This window comes from Opisthocomus hoazin, chromosome 1 (genome assembly GCF_030867145.1).
Source record: "Opisthocomus hoazin isolate bOpiHoa1 chromosome 1, bOpiHoa1.hap1, whole genome shotgun sequence".
NCBI lineage: Eukaryota > Metazoa > Chordata > Aves > Opisthocomiformes > Opisthocomidae > Opisthocomus > Opisthocomus hoazin.
The window spans coordinates 30,504,848-30,516,599 of record NC_134414.1 but is presented as its reverse complement, the minus strand read 5'-3'; positions in this window follow the sequence as shown (position 1 = coordinate 30,516,599).

The following is an 11,752-nucleotide window of genomic DNA, read 5'->3' as shown; positions in this document are numbered from 1 at the left end:
TTCTCCACATAAATAACTGACTAGGTGGTACAGTTCACAGCTTCCCTGATTCCTGAGATATTCCATCTCCACTGGTAAAGACGAGATGCATAATTTAGTCTGAATACATTGCCAGTAGTGGAAGATGCTGCACAGGCATTTTCAGATATAAATTAATAAATAAACGAACGTCTGTGTTATGAAGCTTCTGCTGTTGCTGCCAGACTGGTGTCAAACATGAACAGTAATTTGAACTAACTCTGGCTGGAAGCAGAAGTGAAGTATGTGGATGAAAATCACAGCTAATTGCAACAGTTTTACCTCTTCACATATGAGTGTCACACTAATGGCAGACAGCTCTGGACCGCGTAATGAGGCTTTCCTAAGGTGGCAGTATGTCGTTTAACTTGGCAGATCAGTTTGGCCCTCTCTTCCAAAGATAGTAACATCGTGTGTAGTTCTTTGCAGGTTACAGCTTGGAATCCAGTCCTCCTGCACTTCACTAACCTGTGCCATAAGCTGCTGACTGAGAACCACCTCCAGGAGCCGCATGCGGATGGGCCCAGCTTTCACTGTGGTTCTGCATGCAAAGCAGTGCACCGCTCCACGGAAGGGGCTCAGCCAGGCCGTGCCACCCTTTCAGCAAGAACCACCAGCAGCTGAGCCACTGGAATGTCTTTAACCTCTGAACCCGTTCGGGGTGCTGCCTGCCACACAGGTAGCTTCCACCACAGTCCCATCCTCTGTGGAGCTGGCAGTATCCTCCTAAAAACACTGTCAAAACTCCACAAGTTTTCTCATGAAGGAGGATCAAGGTGTGTTTAGTGTCCTCTGGCTGGCAGAACAGGTAACAGCTAGCTGGCTTCGCTGTGCCCTTGCCATTACTTTGTAGAAATTTCCCATGGTGCTTGTGGCTCTTTTTACCAACCTCTCGGACATCCTTTCCATGACCAGAGATGTCGGCGTATCCCCTGACAGCAGTGGGAAGGAAGGGAGATGTCTGCCTGATGGCAGTACCACAGTAACGGCGTTGCGCTCTGTCCACCCGCAGTGCAGAGCTGAGGGCTGAGAAGGACAGTGGGCCGCTTCCCTGAGCGCAGGGCTGGTCTGAGCATCTCCAGGTCTCCCTCTAGAAAGGCAGATCATCTGAGGGAGCTGCCCCCAGCTGAAGTTCCTTTGCCCATTATAACCAGGGACAAAACAGGGCTGAAAACACAGTACTGACTTGCAGATGCTTCAGCACACCTAGCTAGGAGATGCTAATCAGCTGCTTGTGCTCATGCCCGGGGGTACCTGGCCAGTTCCTAAGTTAGAGCTGGGCTTCCAGGTATAGGCAATGCAGTTGCTCCAAATCTGGCAGCTAGGAGCACTCTCTTGCCACGGCCTGGCCCATGTTTGAGGATTGTCACTACTCCGTCAGGATTCCGTATCAAAGACTTCCTTGGTGCTGGCTTCCCTGATGGAAGCAGCAGAGCTTCGTTTCCAGGCTGGTAAAGTTCCTATGCTCTGGTTCCCAGGTAACTTCCCCAGCCCTCCCTTTGTTGCCTGGGAGAAGATGAACTCTGCTCCAGGAACCTGTCTGTCAAGTGGGGAGAATAGTACATTTCTGGGGCTGAAAAGTGATACGAAGATAAATACACCAGTGCTGGAAGGTAGCCAGCTGCTGAAAACACGATGAGCCTAAGTAAGCCTGACCTAAATCAAATGGGTTTTCTTTTGTCTTGCAGTGAAAATGGGTAACTTTGGTGCTGTGTTGGCACAGAAACGTAACAGCTGTGGCTGCTGCATCTTACTGAAAAGAATTGCCAGTGAAGATTCATGTCAGGGCATTTCCCAGTGAACGTGGCCCAGCAGTGTCACCAGTTGCTCTGCAAAACTTGTCAAAGGAAAAAAATGTCAGCCGTGAAAAGTGAAGGACCCCTTGTGAGGTCCAGCCGAGCCCACGCCTTGCTCTGCACGACAGGCGCTTCCTCCTGCAGCTGCCTGATCCCCCCTCACACCCAGCAAGTGTCCTGCGGGGAATCTGCCGAGGAGTGGTGTGGCGTAGGGGAGTGCCGCAGGCTGGGGGCAGCGGAGTCACGCACAGCTGAAGGGTTATTTTGGGGGAAGGATGAAGCGACGAGAGTGTGCCCCCTTGACTCATCGTGTGCTGATCAGGAATAGGATACTGAGCCATCTTAAAAAAAAGAGCAGAAGAGGAAAAGAAGGAAATGTAAGCATGGGAATCAGCTGTCCCAGCTTGGGGCTTAGAAGTCATAAATCTGAGCTAATCACTGTATACTCCGTGTGTAGTCAATGGGAAAAGAATAGACACTTTCAGGGGAGCAGTTCTTCTCATTCTAACAAAGATGCCTAAAATGGATCAGGTGACACATCTACTGGGTTTCTCTCCACTGACTAGAAAGAGAATATAGGATGACAAATGCAGAATAACCTGTCTGGCATGTAGCTAGGTAGGTTGAATCCTGTTCTTGAAAATGTCTTTATTTTTCTTGCTCTCGTTAGGGAGAGTGACACCCAAGATCAGTAGAGGGTCTGAGCCAAGAAGAAATCCTGAGCTGCAATTTGACTCTCCTCTGGGTGATTCTTCTCCTCGTGCAGCAGCCCAGCACACAACAGGGGACCTGTTCTTTAAGCACCGTGTTTACAAGGCCCCCGGATCTATTCTCATGTTGCATCAGCACTTACAAGGACAAATTACCGTTTTTCTCCCCTTCCCTTTGAAGAGATTTGGCAAGCTCCATGATCTTTTGAAATCAAAGCAACAAGCTGCCACATTATTCTAAAAAGCCCTCTCTAAAGCCTGCGGACCTCCAATATACAGGTGGGAAAATACAGCCCATAGATCAATTCGCTGCAGACCTGAGAAGAAAACTGATGCAGTCGTGACAGGAATCAATAACCTGGAAATCGATGGTTTTTTGTGTGTTCCTATCTTTTAAAAAGCTGAGCTAGGGATTTACTGATGACAAGTCAAATTATGGGCTGGGCAAACGTGGTCTTGGAGGATTAAAATAGTTCACAAGTCCTGCCAGGCCTGCAGTGGCAGACAGCATAACTTTATTAGTGTAATGTATTTCTAGGGCAAGGATAATTTGTCCAAATACACTTAAAATTTTTGGATGAAATCATCTGCCTTGCCTTAGGCTGCCGTCAGAGATCACCTCTTTGGCCAAGCCTGTGGCCTCTCGCCAGCACCGGAATGGCGAGGTTGGACGCTGCTCCTGTGCCGCCGCGGCCATCCCGGCTCGGAGGGGTGCGAGAGCCATGCGTCCGTCAGGTGGGTCGTGAGGAGAGGGGAGGAGTGGAGGACCGTATGCCTGTGCTATGTTTTCCACTCCAGACATCCGCAGTGAAGCACCAAGTCTGAAAACTCGCTGTATTGTGCTGTGCTCGTTGCTGCCTTGGCTGATGTTTCTTAATTTGTATGAAAACACGCAGAGCCTGGTGTTCCTGGGGGTACTCGCAGATGTGCTCAGCTGGACAAGTAATGGGAACCCCTAACAATCCGAACCAACAGAAGGCTTGCCCGAGGCAGAAAAAATGTCTCTTTCCAACCCAATCAAAATTGGAAAACCGGAAATTTGATATAGCAACGCCACTTCCTTGGCTGCGCTTTGATGCCTCGGCCATCCTGGGCTGGGTCTGACCCTGGTCCCCTCACTGCGGGCAGATGTCCTGTCCCAGCCTCGGCTGTCCCCATCCCCAGGGAGGGGCCCAGTTCCCCGGGGCTGGAGCTGCCCCCGGTGCGTCCGTCCTGGCTGGGGTGGTGGGACGGGCCCTGCCTGCCTGCCCTGCCCTGCCCTGCCATCCCTTGCAGCTCCCAGCCCGCAGTAGCAGAGGTCACTGGCCACCACCGGTCCTGTCAGACTTGCGCTTGTTGACAGTGATGACATAAAAAACAACTCGCTAAAATGCAGAAGTGATTTACTTTAAGCACTTCAGCACCTGCTGTTGCTCATTAAGGGATTATCGTGCCCGAGATCGTTACGGGCAGGCCAGGGTTTATGGCTTTAGCACACGGCACGTGTGTGTGAGTTACCTGACAGTGGTGGGTTCATGCGCTTATTGCGTCCTCCCCTGGCCCCTCAGCCTTCCCGTTCAGGGCTCACATGTCACTTGAAGCCACGCGTTGTGGGGGTAGGACGATTAGGAGAAGATTCAACAGTTACAGCAACACACATGGCTTTAGAGATCAGCGTTTGACAGTGCCTCAAGATTCAGAGTAGCAGAGCGTTCTCTGTTGGCTTATTTTATCGCTGTGTGGACATCATCACAATTAGCGTTTCCTGAAAAGCTAAGAAGAACACAGAGGTGGAAGCGATGTGAACTTGCGCTAAAGCCTCTGCAGAGATCTGGCATTTCACACTGTGCCCCTGGGCTGGCATTTGGTGGGGGGAGTTATAGCAGTTTTCATGGCAGATATTCCAAAAACCTTGGCAAAAATACTTGCCTTGCCCTCCTAGTAGCTTCCCCTGCCTACGTAACTGCTTTGATTGCTTGTTCTTCTGTTCTCTGGTATCTGCAGCACATGCTTTCTCACCAGAGCATTTCACAGTACTGCAGACGTATTCCTTCCTCTCCGTTAGTCACAATTGGTCACCTGCAAGCCTGAGCCACAGAAGATTCGTTCGTTATTCTCTGGCCTGGTATTTTCCCAGCACCATCTGGTTCCTAATGCCAGCGCTGGCCGCAGCGGTGCCTGCTGTGCCCTTTTGGAACAATCTGCCCTCTCTTCTCTCACCATAAAATCTTTACCTGTAAATTACCTGAATTTTACTGCTTAGTACAGCTCTGTGGACTGCTTGTCTGATCTCACGGAACTATCGGGTGGCAGCAGTGCCCACGACATTTCCGAGGAGGAAAGAAAGAACGGTCCGTGCCCAAAGATACAGAAAATGGAAAAAAGAGCATGCTAACACTGCAGAGGACAAAGAGGACCCTGCTGCTTTCCCAGCCAAAGCTCTGGTGATGTGCAACCCCCCTGCCCCACACCCCCAACCCAAAACAATCCTTCCTAAAATCTAGATAATTGATTTATGCAGTGGAAGAGAAAACTGTTCCATACAAGCTTTGGCTTGAGTTATTTTGAGGGAAAGTTCAGCTTTTCTATAAAAACGCTGGTGTATCAAACTTTATATAAACTTCAATTTAAAACAAGCATCGGTAAGCAGGGGGAGAGGAGGAAGGTCACCTTATAAGAGCCTTTGAAAGGTTTACTTAAGAAATACCTTTGAGGGACTATTTTAAATCTGAAATGGTGCTCAGAGGCAAGGAAGATACTTCTGCTACAGAAGAAAAGAGGCTTGCTGAGGTCATAATTTATTTACTTGCAGAGATAAAGCTGAAGTTTAATGGACTGGTTAAATTCTCATATAAAGAAAAAAGAGAAACAAAATGTTCTCAAGTAAACCTGCATGGTTTTGGCGTTCCTTTTGAGCTGTGGAGTGTAACTGAGGTATTTGCCAAATATATCTGTGCAAAGTCTGTCTGACAGTATCCAGTGGATTGCTGGACCCTTAAAAAGAGGGTGAAACAGAAAATAATGCAGAATATGTTATTAAGGTTTGTGCTAAGAGCCAGGTTTTCAAAGGACTTTACAGAGTAGATACAAAGAGGCTCTAAATTATACGGGGTTTGAAAGTCAGGTTCCAGAAAGGGAATCTGCCACTGATGCTCTCTGTACATTAAATGGGGAAAGTCAGAAATCGAAGGCTGAGATTTGCAGCGCTCAGGTTCTGAGTGGGGAGAAGGCTAAGCCAGCCAGTAGTCCAGTTACCAGGGTGATGACCAAGAACAGAGGAGAGCTCCCATCAGCTCTGCTTTATCTGATCCAAACCAAGTAGGGAAACTATTTCTGGGGCAAGCTTCCATGTCAGTTATTGGCCACTTCACGCTGAAATGCAGCTGAACCAGAAAGTTCTGTGCTCTACTACTCCATTTCAGATCCCTCGAATGTCTCTGGGACAGTTCAGCCTTTTGGTGGTTTCTTGTTAGTCGAGTTTTCTACAGTGCAGAAATAAATGCATCGCTGATGTCATTGCGTAGGCATCGCTGATATCATTGTGTGTATGTCGCAACATACGTGTTTTCCACAGTCATCCAGAATTCACTGGTGTTTGACAAACAGAAAATGCACTACTGGAATGGTTAAACACAGTAGTTTGGTGGGGTTTTTTTAATATCACTGTAGGTTATGAAATGTTTGTGTGTACAAGAAGACTGAGAGTAATCATAATCAAGTGAAAGGAAAAGGTCTCCTGAATAAGGAACGCCAAAGAGGTTTTGTGTAATCTTTTCACCCTCTCCCTGGCAAACCAACAGTTCTAATACGTACATCTCTGGGAGCTGTGCTCATACCAGGTTAGTTTTTCTCTTTGTTGTTGCCTATGAAGCATTACTTTAAATATAACAGGTCAGTCTCCCTCTTCTGCTTTTTCACTGACCTTAAACACAACTGATATTAAAGAGCCTGAAGCTGTGATTTTGACACTTTCGACAAAGCAGTGATATCAAAATTATTCTGTCTATGAGCTGATTAGTCAAGCTGGTGACTCTCGGAAAGGACAAGTTTAGGCATCTTCAGTGTGTGCCGAAATACTGGAAGATTTTCTCTCCCGGTATGACACTGTAATCAAAGAAGCCTTTTCTTGTTGCACACATCTTGTCCTGCAGTTTTCAACCAAGACTGTGGTGAAAGTATTAAAGGTGCCAATATCATAGTTGGATGCTGAAGTTGCTTTGAGGCACCTGGCTCTTAATTGGGTAGTGGAATCACAAACCTGAGAAACGCAGATAGTTTTTGAGAAAAGTGGCTTGAATTTTCTGATAGAAAAGTTAGGAAATCAAAGTCAGCCCAGAGGAGATGTGCCATGTCTAAGGTTGCAGCTTCCCTGGAATAAGCACAGTCTTTGCTATGGAGACAAATGGAAGCAGACTACCAAATGTCGCTGCTTATTGTTCCAATATATATATTTTACCTTCAGCAAAAAAACTGTGATAAGAAATCTGTTGGAAATGCTTCAGACCAAAGGTTTTTGATGACTTTTAATGACGTGTATTCTATTTATGAGGCTTGGCTTTGTCTTTGAATTTTCAGGTAGAAGGCACCGTTTCAGCTGCTGAGAGCGCAGTTTTCAGCACGGAGGAATGGAGGTATTGCTTTCTGTGAGCGCCTGTCACCATCACCATTACCAGTGTTCCCAGTGCAGCAGTGCATCGCGGGGAGCACACGCGCAGTGTGCTTGCCCTCTTGGAGGAGATCTGCACCGCACGACAAAACTTGAGGCTAATGTGGGGCAAACTACAAAAATCTGCAATACCTGTGATTTTGTTCTCAGGTGACAGTTACCGAACTGAAAGAGAATTTTCTTGGGTTTGTAATATGAGAATTTTCTTTCTTTTTGCTGTATTGTACCTTTAACTATCAGGTACCTTCTTCAGGATGGTGGGTGGAAGTTGCAGGCAAGCCATACAGCTCCATGGACAACATCCCACTCATCTGCGCTGTGCTCTTGGGAAAACAAGTTTTGAAAGCAGAAGTGATCCAGCTAAGAATAGATGATTACTTTTAAGTTTGCTTTCTAAAGGCCACTAAGGAACCAAATTCGCTCCTTTCGTTGGGAGGAAGGCTCAGTAAACCTACGTGGCACTGGGTCAGTATGTGTACTGGTGAACATAGAGGAGGGAGCTCTGCGTGGCTGGGCAGAAAGTCCCCAGTGATGGCCATACCCCATTTACTTTGGGATAAGGGACTTCATCAGGGCAATATTGAACAGCCCTTGCTTTGGCCTACAGCACCTCCTGAGGTCATCCTGCAGGTCGTGATCTCGCCTAGATGTCCGTAATTCAAACGTGAGACTGCTTGTTTTGCCGGCAAGGCTCCGCAATGCTACTGAGGTACTTCTACCTTTAAGGCTTCGTTTTCCTTAGATGATTCTGAGGGGGGAATGATGTTATAATTAGGACACTCGACTGGGCTGTAGGAGATGATGATGATACGGTGACTCAATTTCTCACTTGCCTGTGGGATAACAACTTTCCTGTGGGTGTTGTAAGCACTATAATTCTGTCATGTTCGAGAGGTGCCTCCATCTCAGCATGACAGGCATCACCAGTAAAAATCTGCAAATGAGTCCGTACCTTCTAACTCAGAAAGACAAAACAAGAAAATTGAATGAATGGTGGAAATTGTGCATGCTTACATTTTTTTGTGTACCAAAAAACGGAATTATTTGAGTTTATTGGCTGGCCACCCAGCAAGCTGCTGTACCCGGATTTCTCCAGTGACTAGCTACCTGCAGGCTCTTCAGGCTGGAGGCAGCTTCTGCAGCACAGCAGAGCCCTGCTCCTCTAATTTCTACCAGTCTGGACCAAGTGAGTGTGAGAAACAGCATCAAGTTAATCAGTATTTTTCATTCTCCCTTCCTGAAGGCTAGGCCTCTTCTCTGTAGGCAGAAAGACCCTCTAGCGGGTAAAACTGACCAGTCCACCTCTGCAAGCCAAAGGACGGTAGGAAATCCCTATTCTTTTCTGCAGCATGCCACAGACATAATTTTGAATTAATGGCTTCAAAATCTATCACGTTCTGCTTCAGAAACTGAAGAAAGGGACCTTTTATCTTCCTTTTTTTTTTTTTTTTACTGTCATGAGAACTGGACAAAATCTGATATTTTGTCCTAGCTGAGATTGGTACAGAACATCTATTATGACTGAATCATTGCCAAACAGCTTTGGGTTAGAGAGACGAGCCTGAATGAAACTGTTGACCGTACTGGGAATATTTTCAGTTCCCTCCTCATGACTGGCTCCTCTGCTCTGCCTTTCTCCATAACTTTTCAAGCAAAAAGATGGGATATTTGGTTCAGATTTCAGATTTCACCCAGGCAGATGCAGTGATGGAAATGTCTTCTTATTGTTCAATGTGAGATAAACACAAAAAATTAAAATACGGAGAATATTTGTATATTAAAACTGATCAGGAGCAAACAGAAAGTGGTAATAATAATATGTAAAGTGACTTCTCTTTGTAAGTAAGAGTTTCACTTTTAAAGTAAGACTTTATGCCTCATAGCTTAGCTATAGCTGATTTCAGTTTAAATTCTGCAGGGTTCTCAATCTAAGCACAGAGATCCACCCACAAGAAACAGCTTGCAGATTCAGACCTTTAGCTGGAAGAGTTAGCTGACTTCTGTCAATCAGCTTGCCTGTGTACACCCTCCCTACTCTCTTCTTAAAATAGCAGTAGCCAGTTGAAAATTTTTTTTTGTGAGGGTGGGGAGGTGATAGGAATAATAAAGCGAATTCATAAGCCTAGCTGGGCATCATGAAATATATCTCTTCATTTTTATGTATATTAGCCATTCACACATAGCTGCAGAGTTCACAGTAAATGCCATTCAAATGCATTTTGACATTTAAAGGTCAAGTAGCACCAACGTTCATTGAGGGAGCACGATCAAAAAAAAAGATCTGTAAAAGTGAGCCTCAGAAAGAGAAATTAAGAGAATGATATTGTGATAGCTTTCCATTGTGCTTGCAAATTGTTTTGAAGATCGGTAGTTTGTCTTGCCATTCTCTATGAAATACAGTTCCAAAAGTGGCATATAAAGATAAACCTTTTGCTGAAAAAAGCCTACAGCACCTGTCTGCTAGAGATCAAATGGCCAAGGCGCTTTGAAAAGCAGAGGAAACATCAAAAAAATTATGACACAGCTCTGCTTTTGCTGCCTTCTGCCTCCTTCTTCAAAGAGCTGGCTGGTGAACTAACCTTGCCTATGGTCCGTGCTTTCCTTCATCTCTTTGCTTCTCTTTTTTACTTTGAAAATGACTTTTTTATCAGGCAGAAAACTGGTAGTTTTAGGACAATGTGGTTATTAGGCAGGGAGAACCAAGAGAGATGTAAAGGGCCTGTTATTCACCTTAAAACTCACTGAGTTGTGCTGGCAGAGGGGACTGGAGATGCACATGGTGCAGTCATTTACACAGCATAAGGGAAACAGAACATTTTTTTCTAAGCTCTTCTTGTTATAGCACTTTTATAATAGCCATAGTCAGAGCAAAACCCTTCAGGAAGAAATGTAAACATTTTGCTAAAACTGTTCTGTTGCATAAGAACTGAAAGGTGAAACCAACTTTCCCCTCATTCAAGAACAAAAATAGACCAAAAGTACGAAGAGGAGATTAAACTCTCAGCTTTCCTTGAAGTCCATTTGTGATAAACACAATGTGGTGTCTCAGTTTGTGGTTTCTCAGCTTCATGCTCTCCACGTTTTCACGTCTGTCAGTCGCTCGTTGCCGTCTGCTTTTCCACACCATCCAGCTCACCTGCAAGTCTGCCTTTGACACGTGGTTTTAAAATGAATCCTTAAGCCGGACTTTTAAAAGGCCGACATTTAGCTAGATGGGAAGAAAACCAGCATGACTGTAATGATAGTACACAACTCTTTCTCCCTCCACTTTTGGAAGGACGACAGGAGAGGCCTGTCTTCTTTCAAGACATTTTCAAACTTCCAGTAACAAGTTAGCAGGAAACGTATCCCTGTGAACAGAAGAGCATGACTGCCACGGCGGAGTTCCTTCCAGAGCTGCCGTGTGCATCTGCAGGGCTGGTTCGAAACGTCACCATGTGTTGGCAGGGAAAAGAGGCGATGCACCTGAAATAACTGCAAATATGCCAGACTTCTAGGAAAAAAACCAAAAAAAATCACAGTGAAAGGTCTCCCACTGATTGACAGATTATAATTTGTCACTGCATTGTGGAGTACGTAAAATGAAAGATAAAATATTTTCAAACTCATAATTGATATGGCTGTTCTTTTAACAAAGTTTCTAAATGCTGATTTTACAATCCCATTACTTAATAATGAAAAGAATAAAGAGCAAACACTACAGATGAATGTTTCAGTGTTAGTGTCTGCTTTGTAAAAGACATAGAAGCAGCAATATGTAGAAGTTGATTTAACTTGAAAAATTTGGATCATGCTGCGTAGGGGAAAAAGCACTAAAATACATGGAAACAAAGTAAAAGAGGAGCAGTGAGTGATTCTAGAGGGTAAATGTTTGCCTTTTTTTTAAACAGTGGACTCACTTTGCTTTCTGATGCACCTCCTCAAAGACTTATGCCTGTATGAATTAAAGAAAATATTACCAATTACTAGTTAATCCAAGTGTTGCAATGTACAACTTCTATGAAAATTGGCTGTCAAGCAACATAACAGTGTTGTCCGTGAACTCCTTCAGATGTGGTACAAAGCCAGGGCACATGAAGTGAAATGGGACTGTGTTCCTTAGGAAGAGCTCGTGCTGCTTTCCCTCTGACAGAAGAAGCCCTAACACATGGTGAGTGTTGTTGTAGTGCATGGAGGAACTACTGCAGCACAGTTTGCTTTCCAGGGGAATACACATTTCTAATTATTTTAACTAGAGAACAAATTAAGTTATTACCATGAACAGCTGTTTGATCTCCTGCAGCAAATAAAGGGGGGAAAATGATGTTATATTAGGCACTGTCTGGTTATACAAGGTGTATCCAAGATAGGATATCTCAGGCACTCTGAACTCCTTCTAGGATGCTTTACAGCATTGTACACCCTGCCTAAAAATACTTCCCCGTGCTTAACTGATTTTTTTCCCATAGTTACACTGCAAAAACACTTCAAAGCAATGAAAGGGCTCATAAGAGGCATCTAATGCCTGGACATCCATCACCACCAGCCTGTGTCGTGGCACAGAGGTATTCCTGACAGATGTGGGTCCTTCAGGACCTGCATCT